Genomic DNA, 18,387 nt, shown 5'->3' with positions numbered 1-18,387 from the left:
TGTGAAAGCACTATAGCACGTGCTGCTCCTGTACCGCATACGCACCGCAAACGGAGTATGTGTGAAACGGGCGTAACGCAAAGCAGTCGCGTTTACTCATACGACCCTTCACTGCAGCACTGCTAAACCTGATGTGCGTCACGCATTGAGCATCTCGTGATGAGCGGTGTGCGCGCTTCTGCTGATGCGCAATGTTTAGTCACACTTTAAGATTTGACATGCAGCTGCGAAGGAATTCAACATATCGATTATTCATACTCCTGTCTCTCGCGTGCTAGTGAGTGATTATTAGAAATGCCACCAATCGTGGATCAAACAATAATTTGAGTGCCCACTGCGGTAGCACCGCGGACCCCCTGTTGATGATCTAATAAATCAATAACCAATCTGATATTTTTGTAAATGTCTTTTTTTTCCATTTGACTCTTTCTTCAAGCGTTCGCTGGTTTTCCGCCTTTGGTCCGCCCTCGCAATGACGTCACGGTCGATACCGCTCCTCCTGTCGGATGGCGCTGGTGTTTTTGATATTTAAAGCTTTTACATTTACGTAAAGACAGTCACTATTCACACAGATTAGAGTAATAATTTAGTACTGGAGTGTGTTAACAGGCTGATCTGAGTCTCAGTCCTGCAAAAGATCATAATGAGATTATCTGAGTGTGTCCGTTAGCTAAAGGATGACTGTGCTTTGACTCCAACTTTCCTAGCCTGTGCGCTAATGCTAACTGCTCTCATTACGTGTGTGTACAGCTAACACAGCAGCTCACTGTCTTCAACGTCACTTAAAGTTTCCCTAAACACTGCCGCGATCTCGTACAGCAGGTAAGACTAAAAATATTGTGTAATGCGTGTTGTGCTGTTTAACTTCTCTAACCTCATGCACGGGCTGTTTCTAGCAGCAGATTTGTGCAGGAAGTGTCTGCTAAAAGACACATTAAACATTCTACTTCACAATACTGACCTCCTGCTTTGACTTCAACCGCCATACTGATGCATTTGGACTAATGTAATACGTATTATCACAGAGAAGTGTTATCTCAATTAGTTGCTGTCAACCAGTGACACTGGATTTTATATGATTGTGATTATTTTGCTGCACCACAGCAGATTTTATCCAACAAATCTTTCTTTATACAAAAACACAGCACCCATGTAGTGTCAGTCACAGATATATTATCACAGAGGTTGTGGCGGGGCTACACGCTACATAACTGTACATGCTGTACATGCTAATCATTAAGACTTTATCAAGATTAAGTGCACACTGCAGTTACACCATCTTGTGCAGAAGAGTCTCCTCATGTACCCTCAGATAGCAAAATTATTTTGGCCCAGATCTTGTTGCATTCCGCCTGTGAGTTTGGCCCATATACTGCCTTGAATTATGGTCCAACATTGGCCCAAAAGCCACTTACCGAGTTTAAATCGTAAACATCCCAGACAAATTGTATTTTGATTGTCTAGAAGTGTTTAGGGTTATTTTTTTCAATACAAAATGCCTGTTTTATAGAAATCATGTTACATCTAACCATGGTAGTGAATATCCATGCTTGTTTTCAGGGGTGGAAAGAGTACTAAAAAATCTAACTCAAGTAGAAGTACTGTTACTTCTCAAATTTTTTTTAGTGCGAGTAGATTAAAAGTTGCTGTCCTAAAAATGTACTAAAGGAAGAGTAAAAAAGTAGCTCATTTAAAAGTACTCATGAGTATTGTTTTCACGGTAACAAAATTTCAGTAGTCGGTACCAATACCATTTAAATTTCACGGTACTCGATACCATTTTTGGTAGCAAAGCAAAACAGCAAAACAGGTTACTAAACAACACTCTTTTAATAACAAAGTTAACAAAACATTAGCAGCACTAAGAACTAAGAACAGAAATATGCCATTGAGCAAAACTTACATTTAAATATATTATTTTTTTAATTATAACAAAACTGAACAATGTATGCTTAAAGTATTTTTGAACACTTATAAGATTTGCTTCAACTTTTGCAACTTTTAATTCAAGTTTTTACCAAGTACTAAAACCCCCCAGAAATAAACAAGCATACAATAGAATGAATAAAAAAGAATTTCCAAACTAATTTGCAAAGTGCTCTCATATTAATAAAGCTGCATATTGCCATTTTTCTTCACGATAAGAAATGCACAGTGACAAATATTATGATTAAATAAGTCGCGAGCCATTGCATTCTAATCTAGCTGCATTAAGCGTCCGCACTCGAGGGATGAGCGTCCCCGAGGCAGAGTCTCTCTCAGCCGGGTGCAGTTTCAATCTCTCCCACTTAGATCGGGACATTGAAACTCATGGAAGAGGCAACGACCACACAGAGAAATGCCAGTTTATGAGTTTATAGTTATTAACATGAGCTGCTTCTGTATTATTATTTGAACTTTAATAAAGCTATAACACATTAAATATAACTGCATTTGTAACGCCTGGATGTTTCCTTTAAAGAGCTCCGGCTCCGCTTATTCCACAACGAAACTGCTTCTGAAATTACTTTTTTATTTTTTATAATTCCCTAATACTTTGGGATCTACATAAAATGAAGCTGTGAAAGTTTAGAGTGCATCTGTACTGTGATCTGTGTAATTCTTTCTCTCCTCCATCAGGTGCGAACTGCAGTGCTGCTCTCTCGCGTCATCATTACAGTTTAATATGATTTCATTTTACGTTAATTGAGATCAAATGACTATTAGACAACGAAGATTTTTCCTCGTCAATTTCTTATTTTCGACGTTGTCGATAATGTCGACTAATCGTTTCAGCCCTAATGCAAATGATAATATGCTTTTAAACTCACCTGCTTTATTTGCTTGAATAAATCAGGGTGTCTGTCTTTCAGGGGCTTTATTAAGTTTGATGTGTTTCCCTCTTTCGTCAGAAAATTGCAAAAGCACCGTTTACAAATAGGTTTTTGCTGATCTATGATGTTTCCCTTTTCATCAGCCTCAAATACAAAGAATTTCCAAACCTGGCTTTTTCCACTTTTCTTTTCGACAAGATTCAGTTGAGACTCCGCAGCAGCTTTGCTTGTCGCCATCTTTTGCTTGTTGTGAGCATTCGAAAGTTCCCGACTCTGCATGGGTACCAGCAGGGCTCTACGCTAACTTTTTCCCAAGGAGTACATGCGCTCCTAAATGAAAAAATGTAGGAGCACACAAAGAAATTTAGGAGCACAGTGAAAATTAAATACAGAGTTTATTAACAAACAATTTATTACATCCATATTTATACTGCGTGTATAAGTGTGTGTGCGTGTACTAAGGGACACACATCTGTGGAACAGCACATACCTCCTAAATCACACATTGAACCCATGCCTACTAAAATCAAAGGATATCAGTTGTCCAGCTTTTGTATGTTGACCGTCAGGCATACTTAGAGGTCAGCCAGCGATCTCTCATTATGTCAGCAATTTGACTGATCATCTCCGCACATTGTCGTATGTGGGATTCATGTAAACTTTTTGTGGTGGAGTCTGATAAGTGGCCCAAATTTGACAAAAGGTTCTTCTTCTTTCACAATGAAGTATGCGATGTTTATCTTTATTTTCAGCTGCTTCCTCTTCTCCTCCTCAGACTGCAGCACTTGCCTCCTCAAGGCTGCTGACACAGAGCTTGATGGTTTCTCCGCCACGAGATGTTTCGCTACACTATCTCTTTTCAGATTAGCGATGGGCATTCTGGCTCTTTTCATAATTGGTGTTAAAACAATTCTAATTAAATTATTAAATGTAATTACACTCTACTTTAACCATAACTTATTTAAAAATGCATTGATTTGTTAAGAAAAATAATACTATTAAACATTTACATTTAAAGAATAACTTATCGTATATAAACAAAGTGCATATAAATCTAACCAATCAAAATGAATACAGTCTGAACAGCATAATAGACAGGGCCACCGCTGGCCAAATTGATGCCCTACACGTGATATGAGCGTGAAGCGATTGTCTGTGTTCCGCAACTGCTTTCGGGTCCTTGAATAACGTATAGCGAACAAGTAAGGGCAGCCGGTGGACTTTCTGGTGCCATCCTAGCGTAAGATGGTGCCCCCCTAGGGAGTTGATATGCATGTAGCGGCGGTAGCCTACTGATAATAGAATAATGCACCATATCAAAGAAAAATAAATAATTTGCAAAACTGCAGCATCCCACAAATTGAAATAAATGTAAAAAAGAAGGATGTTATTTCACGTGTGCATTTCAAGTATAACTTTTCAATGTATATAAACAAAGTGCATATAAATGTAACAATTCAAATACAATCTGAACGACATATGTTGGCTCCACCATCCCTCACGCACCTTTGGTTCATTGGTTGACACTGCGTGTCTGACAGGAACAACAGGTGAGGCTTTTAGTCTTGAGCAGACATTCAGAACTAATGTGTGCGCTTGAGCATTTAGGCCTATATTATTAGGGCCCAAGCCTTGAAAAGGCAAGGCCCTATTGTTTTCGTTAGGATGACTATGATTATTATTTTTTTTACGACTATTGGGGCACTTTTGGGGCTCTTAACGCGCTCGAAAACTCTTGAAACTTTGCACGCGGGTCAGAACCCGCGGCCATTAGGGCCGGGCTGAAGCTGGTACCGGGGCGTGGCAGGGGGGCTCGACGGCGCCCCCTGGAACGGGGTCCGAAAACTTGGTCCATAAATCAAACACGCTTGCATGTAATAATATGAAACTCGGTACACATATAGATCTCATCGTTTCATATATCCTTCATACTTTTACTTTTTACCTCAGCCCAACAGGAAATCGTCTATTTAGGGTTGTTTGGAAAAGGCATGCAATGGAATTTGAAATACTCCTCCTAGAGAATTCCACCAATCGCCACGAAACTCGGTCAGCATGAAGTCAAGACATTGAGGATGAAAAATTGCCGGCGGATTTTTGATATCTCGAACGGTTTGGCCGTGGCGAGGAAACGAAATGATGGCGCGAAAAGAGAAACAGGAAGTGTGTTATAACTTCTGCATACATTAATTGATCTCGATGAAACTTCAGCAGTTTGTTCGCTGTAAGAGCCCGATCGCATGGATGTGACTATTGTGAGTCAAAGTTATAGCGCCACCAACTGGCAGAAGGAAGTGTGTCACTTTCAAAATGCTTTGAAATCACCCTCTTATTTTTACCCGATTTACTTAAAACTTTTGGTGTGTAATGTAAACACACGGCAGATGTAGACATGTGAAAGGATTATTGATATCTTGGATACTGTTGCAGCGGCAATGCTTCAAACTTCGAATATTCTTTTTTGATGCTTTTTAGACTCTTAGCATACTTGAAATTGCATGAAACTTCGACAGACACATCACATTTATTAGCCAGTAGACATGTGCAAAGTTTCAGAAACGGGCGTGGTGCAGGGGCTCAGTAGCGCCACCTTTTGACAAAAGTGAGGGGTTGGTTTTATACTTTAACCCACAGTCACAAAACTCAGTAATTATATTGTTCTCATCGAGCCGGACAACTTTCTAATTTACAGTCATTAGCTCAGACCAACAGAAAGTCAGATATTTTGGTTTGAATGTGGATTTTTGGAGAATTTTCTCTGCCTCTCCCACTGACCCTACGTCTCTCTGTGTCTGGGGGAGGGGCTGATTTTGCTGATGAGTGAAATGCTTTTATTTTTGTTTTTCAAGGTTTTGGGGCCCTTAACGTGCTCAAAAACTCTTGAAACTTTGCACACGGGTCGGAACCCGCGGCCATCAGGGCCGGGCCGAAGATGGTACCCGAGCGTGGCAGGGGGCTCGACAGCGCCCCTGGAATGGGATTCAAACACTTGTCCGTATATCAAACATGCTTGCATGTAATAATATGAAACTCGGTACACTTGTAGATCACATCGGGCCGAACAACTTTCGTGCTCTAAGTTTTACGCCAGCCCAACAGGAAGTCGGCTATTATGGGTTGTTTGGAAACACATGCTCTGGAATTATATATATTTCTCCTAGAGAATGAATCCAATCGCCACCAAACTCGGTCGGCATGAAGTCAAGACATTGAGGATGCTACATTCCGGACGGATTTTTGATATCTCGAACGGTTTGGCCGTGGCGAGGAAATTGATTTAGGACTAAAAAAGGACACATGAAGTGTGTTATAACTTAGTTAGTTCTATCTACAGTTACAAATCTCGGCGTGTATATTGTTCTCGTCGAGCTGAAGAACTTTCTAATTTACAGTCATTAGCTCCGACCAACAGAAAGTCAGATATTGTGGTTTGAATGTGGATTTCTCTGAATTTTTCTCTCTCTGACAGACAGACCTGCGATTCTGTGTGTGTGTGTGTGTGTGTGTGTGTGGGAGGGAGGGAGGGAGGGAGGGGGGGGGAGAGGGGTTTTCTGTTGGGTGAGATTTGCATTAAGATATTGTTTTTCAAGGTTTCGGGACTTTTGGGGCCCTTAACGTGCTCAAAAACTCTTGAAACTTTGCACACGGGTCAGAACCCGCGGCCATCGGGGCCGGGCTGAAGCTGGTACCCGGGCGTGGCAGGGGGCTCGACAGCGCCCCTTGAACGGGGTCTGAAAACTTGGTCCATATATCAAACATGCTTGCATGTAATAATATGAAACTTGGAACACTTCTAGATCTCATCGGGCCGAACAACTTTCGTGCTCTAAGTTTTACGCCAGCCCAACAGGAAGTCGGCTATTATAGGTTGTTTGGAAACACATGCTCTGGAATTATATATATTCCTCCTAGAGAATTAATCCAATCGCCACCAAACTCGGTCAGCATGAAGTCAAGACATTGAGGATGCTACATTGCGGATGGATTTTTGATATCTCCAACGTTTTGGCCGTGGCGAGGAAATTAATTTATGAATAAAAAAGGACAGCATAATAATGGGAGCATAAAAGCAATCCATACGACTCCATTGGTATAATTCATAATTCCCACAGTGTACTTGCTTGTTATATTAGCTACTACAAAATATATAAATACATTTACTATCTTAACTTTAATGATCTACTTAACATAATGATAAATAATCGTAAAATATGATATCGTATGCTATGTATTGTGAATACACCCATGTTAAACATAAAAATGTACTTCCATTGCATATCATAGGAACACATAAGCGTAAATTATAATTACATTAATAAACCTGTACAAAGACCTCCAGATAAATACTGGCCTTCTGGATTAACACATTTAAGTGCTGCAAAAGATATTGGCCTATGACATCCTATGACATTAAAAAATTATTCTACATTTGAATTACCTCATAGATGTGACTATTGTGGTTCACGGTCATAGGCTCTGTCCCAAATGGCACACTTCATATGAATTTTCAGTCTTGTGTACTTATTTCATGTGTCCATTAACTCCATGAGACCGTAGGGTGTCTCATTTTTCATTTTAGGTATCAGAAGGGTGCTCACGCATACTTTGTGGTTGATATGTGCCCTCGATGCGCACTTTTGCAGAGCCCACACTGATGCAAGATCTACAGCACACATCTTCTCAACAGTCAAAGCGAGGTTACGTTATTGCCCATCGTGCACAGCAACCCTAAAGGCACGGGGTGGTGCCACCGGCTCGCCATGCTGCTGCAGCTATATTTAGGCCCAAGCACAAAGTCGTAGGACCTATTGTTTTGTAGGATTATTATTATTATTATTATTATTATTATTATTAGGCCCAAGCACAAAGTCGTAGGACCCTATTGTTTTCGTAGATTATTATTATTAGGGCCCAAGCACAAATTGTAGGACCCTATTGTTTCATTATTATTATTATTATTATTATTATTAGGGCCCAAGCACAAAGTCGTAGGACCCTATTGTTTGTTAGGATTATTATTATTATTATTATTATTATTATTATTTTTACGACTTACGGGGCACTTTTGGGGCTCTTAACATGCTCAAAAACTCTTGAAACTTTGCACACGGGTCAGAACCTGCGGTCATTAGGGCCGGCCTGAAGCTGGTACCGGGCGTGGCAGGGGGCTCGACAGCGCCCCTGGAACAGGGGCCGAAAACTTGGTCTATAACTCAAACACGCTTGCATGTAATAATATGAAACTCGGTACACATATAGATCTCATCATTTCATATATCCTTCATACTTTCACTTTTTACCCCAGACCAACAGGAAACCGTCTATTTAGGGTTGTTTGAAAACGCACGCAATGGAATTTGGAATACTCCTCCCAGAGAACTCCACCAATCGCCACCAAACTCGGTCAGCATGATGTCAAGACATTGACCATGAAAAATTGCCGGCAGATTATTGATATCTCCAACGGTTTGGCCGTGGCAAGGAAACGAAATGATGGCGAGAAACGAGAAACAGTCAGAGTGTTATAACTTCTACATACATTAATTGATCTCGATGAAACTTCAGCGGTGTGTTCGCTGTAAGAGGCCGATCGCATGGATGTGACTATTGTGAGTCAAAGTTATAGCGCCACCAACTGGCAGAAGGAAGTGTGTCACTTTCAAAATGCTTTAAAATCACCCACTTATTGTTACACGATTTACTTCAAACTTTAGGTGTATAATGTAAACACACGGCAGATGTAGACGTGTGAAAGAATTATTGATATCTTAAATACTGCTGTCGCGGCAGCTCTTCAAACTTGAATTTTCTTTTTGATGCCTGGTGCAGGGGCTCAGTAGCGCCACCTTCAGACAAAAGTGGGGTATTGGTTTCATACTTTGACCTACAGTCAGATATTTTGGTTTGAATGTGGAACACATTGCACAAGAACTTTGAAGCTCAAAAAGCACATAAATGAAGCTTAAACAGCAAGGAAGTGTGTTATAACTTCTGCATACATTACTTGATCTCGATGAAACTTAAGCAGTTTCTTCACTTGAAGAGGCCGGTCGCGTGGATGTGACTATTGTGAGTCAAAGTTATAGCGCCACCAACTGGCAGAAGGAAGTGTGTCACTTTCAAAATGCTTTGAATTCACCCCTTATGTCTCAATTGAACAAACAGTTGATAAAGAAATCGGTATCAATATATTGAATTATGAATTATTTCACTGATCAACTGTGATGTCCGGTTAAGATGAAAATAAACTATTACTCTGTCTAAGCGATTATCTTTCTGAAACACGTCACAAAAACTTACAGAAACGGATAACACAAACATGACGTTGGAAATATACACTTATCAGTATAGTTATATTAAACTTGTCTATTTCAGTTATAAAGCTGTCTCATATGTAATTTCTCCTTTAATTCTATAATATAACCACTAGATGGAGGTCTAAGCACATTTTCTGTATTCTCGTTGTTTTAACGTAAGAAGAACACTTGTACGTGTTGACTGTTGAGAACGGTGTTTGGAGATTTTAAAAGACGCGGACCAGACGGAAAAACAAGACATACTGCATCATTGCGTTCAATATTTTAACGAGGGCCACTCGTACGCTGTACACGGTGTAAGCATCAGCTTGAGGACTCTTCAAAATGTATATAGGTCTCAGTTCTGGATGGAGTTATTTGCAGACCTTAGAGATGCTGGATACTTCAACGGGAGTCGTGAGCGTCATTGCTTTGGTGATACAATAAAAAAATACTCTACAAAAAAATAAATAAATAATAATAAAAAAAAACAGGGTTTCCACGGGGTCTTAAAAAGTCTTAAAAAGTCTAAAATTTCAAAATCACAATTTAAGGCCTTAAAAAGTCTTAAATTTGCTGAAGTATTGTGTTCTAGGTCTTAAATAATTTTTAACAGGTCTTAATTTTCCTACGTCCATGTAAATCTCATTTAAATGCTCCACTAGCGCTTTGGAATGTTTCTTTTTTTACTTCCGTGGTGTTGTAGTTTCTTATTTCGCTAGTCCAAATATAATTCAGCTGTATTATGACTACAAAATAGACCAACATGCAACAGCCAGCTTTGAGCTTTCGTGTTATTGGCGCGAGTCTCTCGGATACAACAGAAAGACGTTAAACGGATTTTATTCAGCTATGAGGAAGTGCAAGTTTAGCGATACTTGGCTTGAAAAATCTGAATTTCGTGCTTGGTTAAACCCAGTTGCAAATAACGCATTTGAAGCCTACTGCTTATGCAAGAAAGCTATTAAATTGGGAATGTTGGGTGTACGGGGCTGGAGTCTCATTCAAAAAGTGAAAAATATCTAACTGCTGTCAAGGGTCTCCAGCAAACTACAGCCATCAGCCATTACGCTTTGGAATAGCGGATGATGACTAATTTCCAAAATCACGGGACCGTTCGTGCTGATGTTCGACGAAAGTCTTCATCGCACCACCAAAACGAAACAGCTGGACCTGCACGTACGTTTTTGGTCTGCTGCGAATGGGTCGAGACTGCAATAAATAAAAATAAAAAGGAATAGGCTACAATGAATGATCTATGGCAGGGCTAGTATAATGGTGGCCCCAGATCATCTTTATCTGACCCTCCAACAGTTTTTTTATTTTTAAAAACCCTCACAATCTGATATCAAAGTGCCCTCTCAGCAAAGGTTTAGCTGCGTTCATAGGCAACCGCATTCATCGGTGAGTTTAACAACGCTCATTGTGGCGTACAACACCATTCATCGGTGAGTTTAACAACGCTCAACTGCAGGTAAAGCAGCACTCAGAGGTGAGTTCAACCAAAACAACGCTAAACTGCATGTGGCTAATGTTTACACTCAGGGTACATTACGGCATGTTTTCCATAACGTTACGACGTTCTCAATATAATTCATAATCACACGTTTATAATGAACAACGCGTTATGGTTATTGTGTTATTAAAAACTGTGTACGCAGGTGTTACAGTTAACATGGTAACACTAAGTTACACCTGGTTTACTTGTATGTTACTGATTAAGAAGTAATGTAAAAAAACAGTTATAACTGCATGAAGATGAATGGTAACACAATACTGGCAAAATACTGTTTACATCTTGCAAATGCATATGATTCAAGACTACAATTCCCCCAGAACGGAGGGAGGGGCGGGGTGACCAAACCTCATTATCATTTAAAGTCATATGCACTGAAACGGCAGTGCTGAAAACGGAGCTGTTTTTGAGCAGTTAAAATTTGTGTTTTCTTAAAACACTAATGAGAATTTTTAATAAAAGTATATTACAAAGTTTTCATTTAGACCCTAAAGATTCATATTAACTTGTACAAAAATGGCATTATATGACCCCTTTAAGGTTACAAATACACACACACACACACACACACTCCATCATTGCAATCTTGACATTGCAGCCTGTTCATTATAGCCAATAAATATAATAATAAAATAGTAAACCTACCATATAAAAATTACTCTGTTTAAATAGTCAGTAGTACAATTCAGTATCATTCACAGTAAGCACCGCTCCACTGTGATGTTTCCAAGCATATTTTTACGCATGCAAAGAGGATGATTTTCTACGTCGGTATTGGAGCGTGAGTAAAGTACAAAGCCTATAATAACTGGCAGAAGGCAGTAAGAGAAACAGGAAGTCTGTTATAACTTCTGCATACATTAATTGATCTCGACTGAAACTTCAGCAGTGTGTTCGCTGTAAGAGGCCGATCGCATGGATGTTGCTATTGTGAGTCAGTTATAGCGCCACCAACTGGCAGAAGGAAGTGTGTCACTTTCAAAATGCTTTTAAATCACCCCTTATGTCTCAAGTGAACAAACAGACCAACAGAAAGTCAGATATTTTGGTTTGAATGTGGATTTCTTGGAATTTGCACACATCTTCTCGACGGTCGAGCGAGCTTACGTTATTGCCCGTCGTGCGCTGGCGACCCTAAAGGCCCAGGGGTGGCGGTGCCACCGGCTTGGGCCCGTCATCGCTGCTCAGCAGCTTTAATTATTATTATTATTTTTTTACGACTATTGGGGCACTTTTGGGGCTCTTAACGTGCTCAAAAACTCTTGAAACTTTGCACACGGGTCAGAACCCGCGGCTGTCAGGGCCGGGCTGAAGCTGGTACCGGGCGTGGCAGGGGCTCGACAGCGCCCCTGGAACAGGGTCCGAAAACTTGGTCTATAACTCAAACACGCTTGCATGTAATAATATGAAACTTCGATGCACGTATAGATCTCATCGTTTCATATATCCTTCATACTTTTACTTTTTACCCCAGACCAACAGGAAACCGCTCTATTTAGGGTTGTTTGAAAACGCACGCAATGGAATTTGGAATACTCCTCCCAGAGAATTCCACCAATCGCCACCAAACTCGGTCAGCATGATGTCAAGACATTGAGCATGAAAAATTGCCGGCAGATTTTTGATATCTCTAACGGTTTGGCCGTGGCGAGGAAACGAAATGATGGCGCGAAAAGAGAAACAGGAAGTGTGTTATAACTTCTGCATACATTAATTGATCTCCATGAAACTGCAGCAGCGTGATCGCTGGAAGAAGCCGATCGCATGGATGTGACTATTGTCAGTCAAAGTTATAGCGCCACCAACTGGCAGAAGGAAGTGTGTCACTTTCAAAATGCTTTGAAATCACCCACTTATTTTACCCGATTTACTTAAAACTTTAGGTGTATAATGTAAACACACGGCAGATGTAGACATGTGAAAGGATTATTGATATCTTCGATACTGTCGCCGCGGCAACGCTTCAAACTCGAATATTCTTTTTGATGCTTTTGAGACTCTTAGCATACTTGAAATTGCATGAACCTCGACAGACTCATCACATTTATTAGCCAGTACACATGTGCAAAGTTTCAGAAACGGGCGTGGTGCAGGGGCTCAGTAGCGCCACCTTTTGACAAAAGTGGGGGGGTTGCTTTACACTTTGACCCACAGTCACAAAACTCAGGAATTATATTGTTCTCATCGAGCCGGACAACTTTCTAATTTACAGTCATTAGCTCAGACCAACAGAAAGTCAGATATTGTGGTTTGAATGTGGATGTTTTGGAGAATTTTCTCTGCCTCTCTCACTGACCCTACGTCTCTCTGTGTCTGGGGGAGGGTGCTGATTTTGCTGAGGAGTGAAAATGCTTTTATTTTTGTTTTTCAAGGTTTTGGGGCCCTTAACGTGCTCGAAAACTCTTGAAACTTTGCACACGGGTCGGAACCCGCGGCCATCAGGGTCGGACCGAAGATGGTACCCGAGCGTGGCAGGGGGCTCGACAGCGCCCCTGGAATGGGATTCGAACACTTGTCCATATATCAAACATGCTTGCATGTAATGATATGAAACTCGGTACACTTGTAGGTCTCGTCGGGCCGAACAACTTTCGTGCTCTAAGTTTTACGCCAGCCCAACAGGAAGTCGGCTATTATGGGTTGTTTGGAAACACGTGCTCTGGAATTATATATATTCCTCCTAGAGAATGAATCCAATCGCCACCAAACTCGGTCGGCATGAAGTCAAGACATTGAGGATGCTACATTCGGACGGATTTTTGATATCTCGAACGGTTTGGCCGTGGCGAGGAAATTGATTTATGACTAAAAATGGACACATGAAGTGTGTTATAACTTAGTTAGTTCTATCTACAGTTACAAAACTCGGTGTGTATATTGTTCTCGTCGAGCCGAACAACTTTCTAATTTACAGTCATTAGCTCCGACCAACAGAAAGTCAGATATTGTGGTTTGAATGTGGATTTCTTAAAATTTTTCTCTTTCTGAGTGACCCTCCTCCTCCCTTTCTGTGTTTTTTCTCTCAGTGTCTCTCTGTCTGACAGACAGAATGGGCCTGCCAAATTTTTTTTGTGTGTGTGTGTGGGAGGGAGGGAGGGGGGTTCTCTGTTGGGTTTACATTTACTTTTGATTGTTTGATTGTTTTTCAAGGTTTCTGGGACTTTTGGGGCCCTTAACATGCTCGAAAACTCTTGAAACTTTGCACACAGGTCAGAACCCGCGGCCATCAGGGCCGGGCTGAATCTGGTACCCGGGCGTGGCAGGGGGCTCGACAGCGACACCTGGAATGGGATTCAAACACTTGTCCATATATCAAACATGCTTGCATGTAATAATATGAAACTCGGAACACTTCTAGATCTCGTCGGGCCGAACAACTTTCTAATTTACAGTCATTAGCTCAGACCAACAGAAAGTCAGATATTTTGGTTTGAATGTGGAACACATTTCAAATTAACTTTGAAGCTCAAAAAAGCACATCAAAAGTAACATAAAAGAAGGGAGTGTGTTATAACTTCTGCATACATTAACTGATCTCGATGAAACTTCAGCAGTGTGTTTGCGGGAAGAGACCGGTCGCATGGATGTGACTACTGTGAGTCAAAGTTATAGCGCCACCAACTGGCAGAAGGAAGTGTGTCACTTTCAAAATGCTTTGAAATCACCCTCTTATGTCTCAAGTGAACAAACAGACCAACAGAAAATCAGATATTTTGGTTTGAATGTGGAACACATTTCAAATTAACTTTGAAGCTCCAAAAAGCACATCAAAAGTAACATAAAAGAAGGGAGTGTGTTATAACTTCTGCATACATTAACTGATCTCGATGAAACTTCAGCAGTGTGTTTGCGGGAAGAGGCCGGTCGCATGGCTGTGACTACTGTGAGTCAAAGTTATAGCGCCACCAACTGGCAGAAGGAAGTGTGTCACTTTCAAAATGCTTTGAAATCACCCTCTTATGTCTCAAGTGAACAAACATACCAACAGAAAATCAGATATTTTGGTTTGAATGTGGAACACATTGCAAATGAACTTTGAAGCTCCAAAAAGCACATAAAGGCAGCATAAAAGCAAGGAAGTGTGTTATAACTTCTGCATACATTAACTGATCTCGATGAAACTTCAGCAGTGTGTCACATGGATGTGACTATTGTGAGACAAAGTTATAGCGCCACCAACTGGCAGAAGGGAGTGTGTCACTTTCAAAATGCTTTTAAATCACCCTCTTATGTCTCAAGTGAACAAACAGACCAACAGAAAGTCAGATATTTTGGTTTGAATGTGGAACACATTGCAAATGAACTTTGAAGCTCCAAAAAGCACATAAAGGCAGCTTAAAAGCAAGGAAGTGTGTTATAACTTCTGCATACATTAACTGATCTCGATGAAACTTCAGCAGTGCGTAAATTATAATTACATTAATAAACCTGAACAGAGACCTCCGGATAAATACTGGCCTTCTGGATTAACACGTTTAAGTGCTGCAAAAGATATTGACCTATGACATCAAAAATTAATCTACATTTGAATTACCTCATAGATGTGACTATTGTGGTTCACGGTCCTAGGCACTGTCCCTGTCTCAAATGGCACACTTCATATGAATTTTCAGTCTTGTGTACTTATTTCATGTGTCCATTAACTCCATGAGACCGTAGGGTGTCTCATTTTTCATTTTAGGTATCGGAAGGGTGCTCACGCATACTTTGTGGTTGATATGTGCCCTCCATGCAAACTTTTGCAGAGCCCACGCTGATCGCGAGCTCTACAGCACACGTCTTCTCGACGGTCAAAGCGAGGTTACGTTATTGCCCATCGTGCACAGCGACCCTAAAGGCACGGGGTGGCGGTGCCACCGGCTTGGGCCCGCCATCGCTGCTCGCAGCTATATTTATTATTATTATTTTTTTACGACTTACGGGGCACTTTTGGGGCTCTTAACATGCTCAAAAACTCTTGAAACTTTGCACACGGGTCAGAACCTGCGGTCATTAGGGCCGGGCTGAAGCTGGTACCGAGCGTGGCAGGGGGCTCGACAGCGCCCCTGGAACAGGGTCCGAAAACTTGGTCTATAACTCAAACACGCTTGCATGTAATAATATGAAACTGGGTACACATATAGATCTCATCGTTTCATATATCCTTCATACTTTTACTTTTTACCCCAGACCAACAGGAAACCGTCTATTTAGAGTTGTTTGAAAAGCGTACGCAATGGAATTTGGAATACTCCTCCCAGAGAATTCCACCAATCGCCACCAAACTCGGTCAGCATGATGTCAAGACATTGAGCATGAAAAATTGCCGGCAGATTTTTGATATCTCTAACGGTTTGGCCGTGGCGAGGAAACGAAATGATGGCGAGAACGAGAAACAGTCAGAGTGTTATAACTTCTGCATACATTAATTGATCTCGATGAAACTTCAGCGGTGTGTTCAGCTGTAAGAGGCCGATCGCATGGATGTGACTATTGTGAGTCAAAGTTATAGCGCCACCAACTGGCAGAAGGAAGTGTGTCACTTTCAAAATGCTTTAAAATCACCCACTTATTGTTACACGATTTACTTCAAACTTTGTGTATAATGTAAACACCCGGCAGATGTAGACGTGTGAAAGGATTATTGATATCTTAAATACTGTTGTCGTGGCAGCTCTTCAAACTTGAATTTTCTTTTTTGATGCCTGGTGCAGGGGCTCAGTAGCGCCACCTTCAGACAAAAGTGGGGTATTGGTTTCATACTTTGACCTAGAGTCAGATATTTTGGTTTGAATGTGGAACACATTGCAAATTAACTTTGAAGCTCCAAAAAGCACATAAATGAAGCTTAAACAGCAAGGAAGTGTGTTATAACTTTTGCATATATTAACTGATCTCGATGAAACTTCAGCAGTGTGTCACATGGATGTGACTACTGTGAGTCAAAGTTATAGCTCCACCAACTGGCAGAAGGAAGTGTGTCACTTTCAAAATGCTTTGAAATCACCCCCTTATGTCTCAATTGAACAAACAGTTGATAAAGAAATCGGGTATCAATATATTGAATTATGAATTATTGCAGTGATCAACTTTAATGTCCGGTTAAGATGAAAATAAACTATTGCTCTGTCTAAGCCATTATCTTTCTGAAACACGTCACAAAAACTTACAGAAACTGATAACACAAACATGATGTTGGAAATATACACTTATCAGAATAGTTATATTAAATTTTAGTCTATTTCAGTTAAAGCCATTTCAGTTATAAAGCTGTCAATGAGAATATCTGGAGCTGTAGCTTTGGCCCTGAGAGAGCGCAGAGCTGGAAACAGCTGCTCCCAGAGTCTTGCCGTCCCAGGTGATCTCACACTGAAGACCGAGGTTTCCGTCCAGGCGCTGCTCACAGAAGCGACGATCCAAACACGTGAAGCCATCTCAAAGACGAGTGAGGGAATGTGATTTACAACCGGTATTTATGAGTGTTGCACGTTTGGTTCCTAAAGGTGTTACAGGCCCCACCCATTTCCAGATTCAATAATCGGCTCGTTCTTACATAGTAGAGCACGTTCGCATCATCGCAGTCTTCAAAAGCGGTGCTTTATTTATTTATGTACCGTACAAAAGCGGTACATAAATAACATTTGTATGTGTTTTAAACAAAAGACACAGGTTGTACTGAATGTCAGCTTGTTTATTTGGCTCAAGATAAGGATTTATTAAGTCCACATGTCATGCAAACAAGAAATGCTTCTAACTAGGTCGAGAGCTGTCGTTGCGAATGTTCGTTGGAGCTCTACAGCACACATCTTCTCGACAGTCAAAGCGAGGTTACGTTATTGCCCATCGTGCACAGCAACCCTAAAGGCACGGGGGTGGCGGTGCCACCGGCTTGGGCCCGTCATCGCTGCTCGCAGCTTTAATTTTTCATTATTTTTAAATCTTTTGATTATTCATATCTTAATTTTTTTTATATATTTGTACAAATAGATTCTGATATGCGAGCCGGCTCCCAATGTGCACCTAAAAGAGCCGACTGGTTCGCAAATGACCATCACTATTTCAGATGCGGGTTTCCTGACACTAAGGACGAGATGCCCACCTGTTTCTGCCCTCTACAATATTTGCAGAACATGACGTCGTTTTCGAGCTCTAGCCATGGGACCATTTGGAGACAATTTGCATTGAATCTATATGTTCTCCATCCACCGGCTACAGTGGACGTTGAAGTGACAGTTGTGGTCACGGTAGCTTTGCTCTCAGCATCCATCTCCGATAAACCTTCTGAAGAGACTTCGTTAGTTGAACCTTGCGAATCCCCCTTGCGAAATTCCTCTTTCTCCTCATCTCTTTTTCGCTTAAAATAAAATGCAATGTCGCCTATACCGCTTCTTTTTTCCATTGTTCATCTTTCTCTGACTGGACTGCGTCATCACAGAACACTCCGCTTGTGTAGTGTGGGTTTTGTAATTTTTAAACAAATATCTTAAAAATATCTTTAATCGCACACTGTGCTCTTAAATCATTTTTCCAGTTCACACATATCTATTTTTAGGGGCAAATGCGAGTGAAATACTCGCACTGTAGAGCACTGACCAGCTAGACTCTGTACTCTATACTCCGGTACCTTCAGATATTCTGGTATCATAAAACATTTTTTGTTTGTGTACCGACTTGGTACCGCAGTACCTGTATTTTTGACAACACTACTTATGAGTAGTGAGTATTAAATACCGAGTTGCAAAACGTATGCCCCATTATAATGAACACTGTATGCCAACTTCTA

At 40.9% G+C, this 18,387-nt stretch overlaps 1 protein-coding gene across 6 annotated transcripts in view; it reads left to right on the top strand.

The window, feature by feature from the left end:
* The first annotated feature begins 497 nt into the window (after positions 1 to 497).
* The window catches only part of ppip5k2 (diphosphoinositol pentakisphosphate kinase 2), a 217,798-nt gene continuing 199,908 nt past the window's right edge, over positions 498 to 18,387 (top strand). For all 6 annotated transcript variants that reach the window (XM_052116272.1, XM_052116271.1, XM_052116268.1 and 3 more), the window contains exon 1: positions 498 to 822. The gene's annotated coding sequence lies outside the window, so the exon portion shown is untranslated. The remainder of the gene's footprint in view (positions 823 to 18,387) is intronic.

The sequence above is a fragment of the Xyrauchen texanus genome, chromosome 43, assembly GCF_025860055.1.
Source record: "Xyrauchen texanus isolate HMW12.3.18 chromosome 43, RBS_HiC_50CHRs, whole genome shotgun sequence".
Lineage (NCBI taxonomy): Eukaryota > Metazoa > Chordata > Actinopteri > Cypriniformes > Catostomidae > Xyrauchen > Xyrauchen texanus.
Note: the sequence above shows the minus strand (reverse complement) of the source record. Positions and strands in the feature narration are given on the sequence as shown.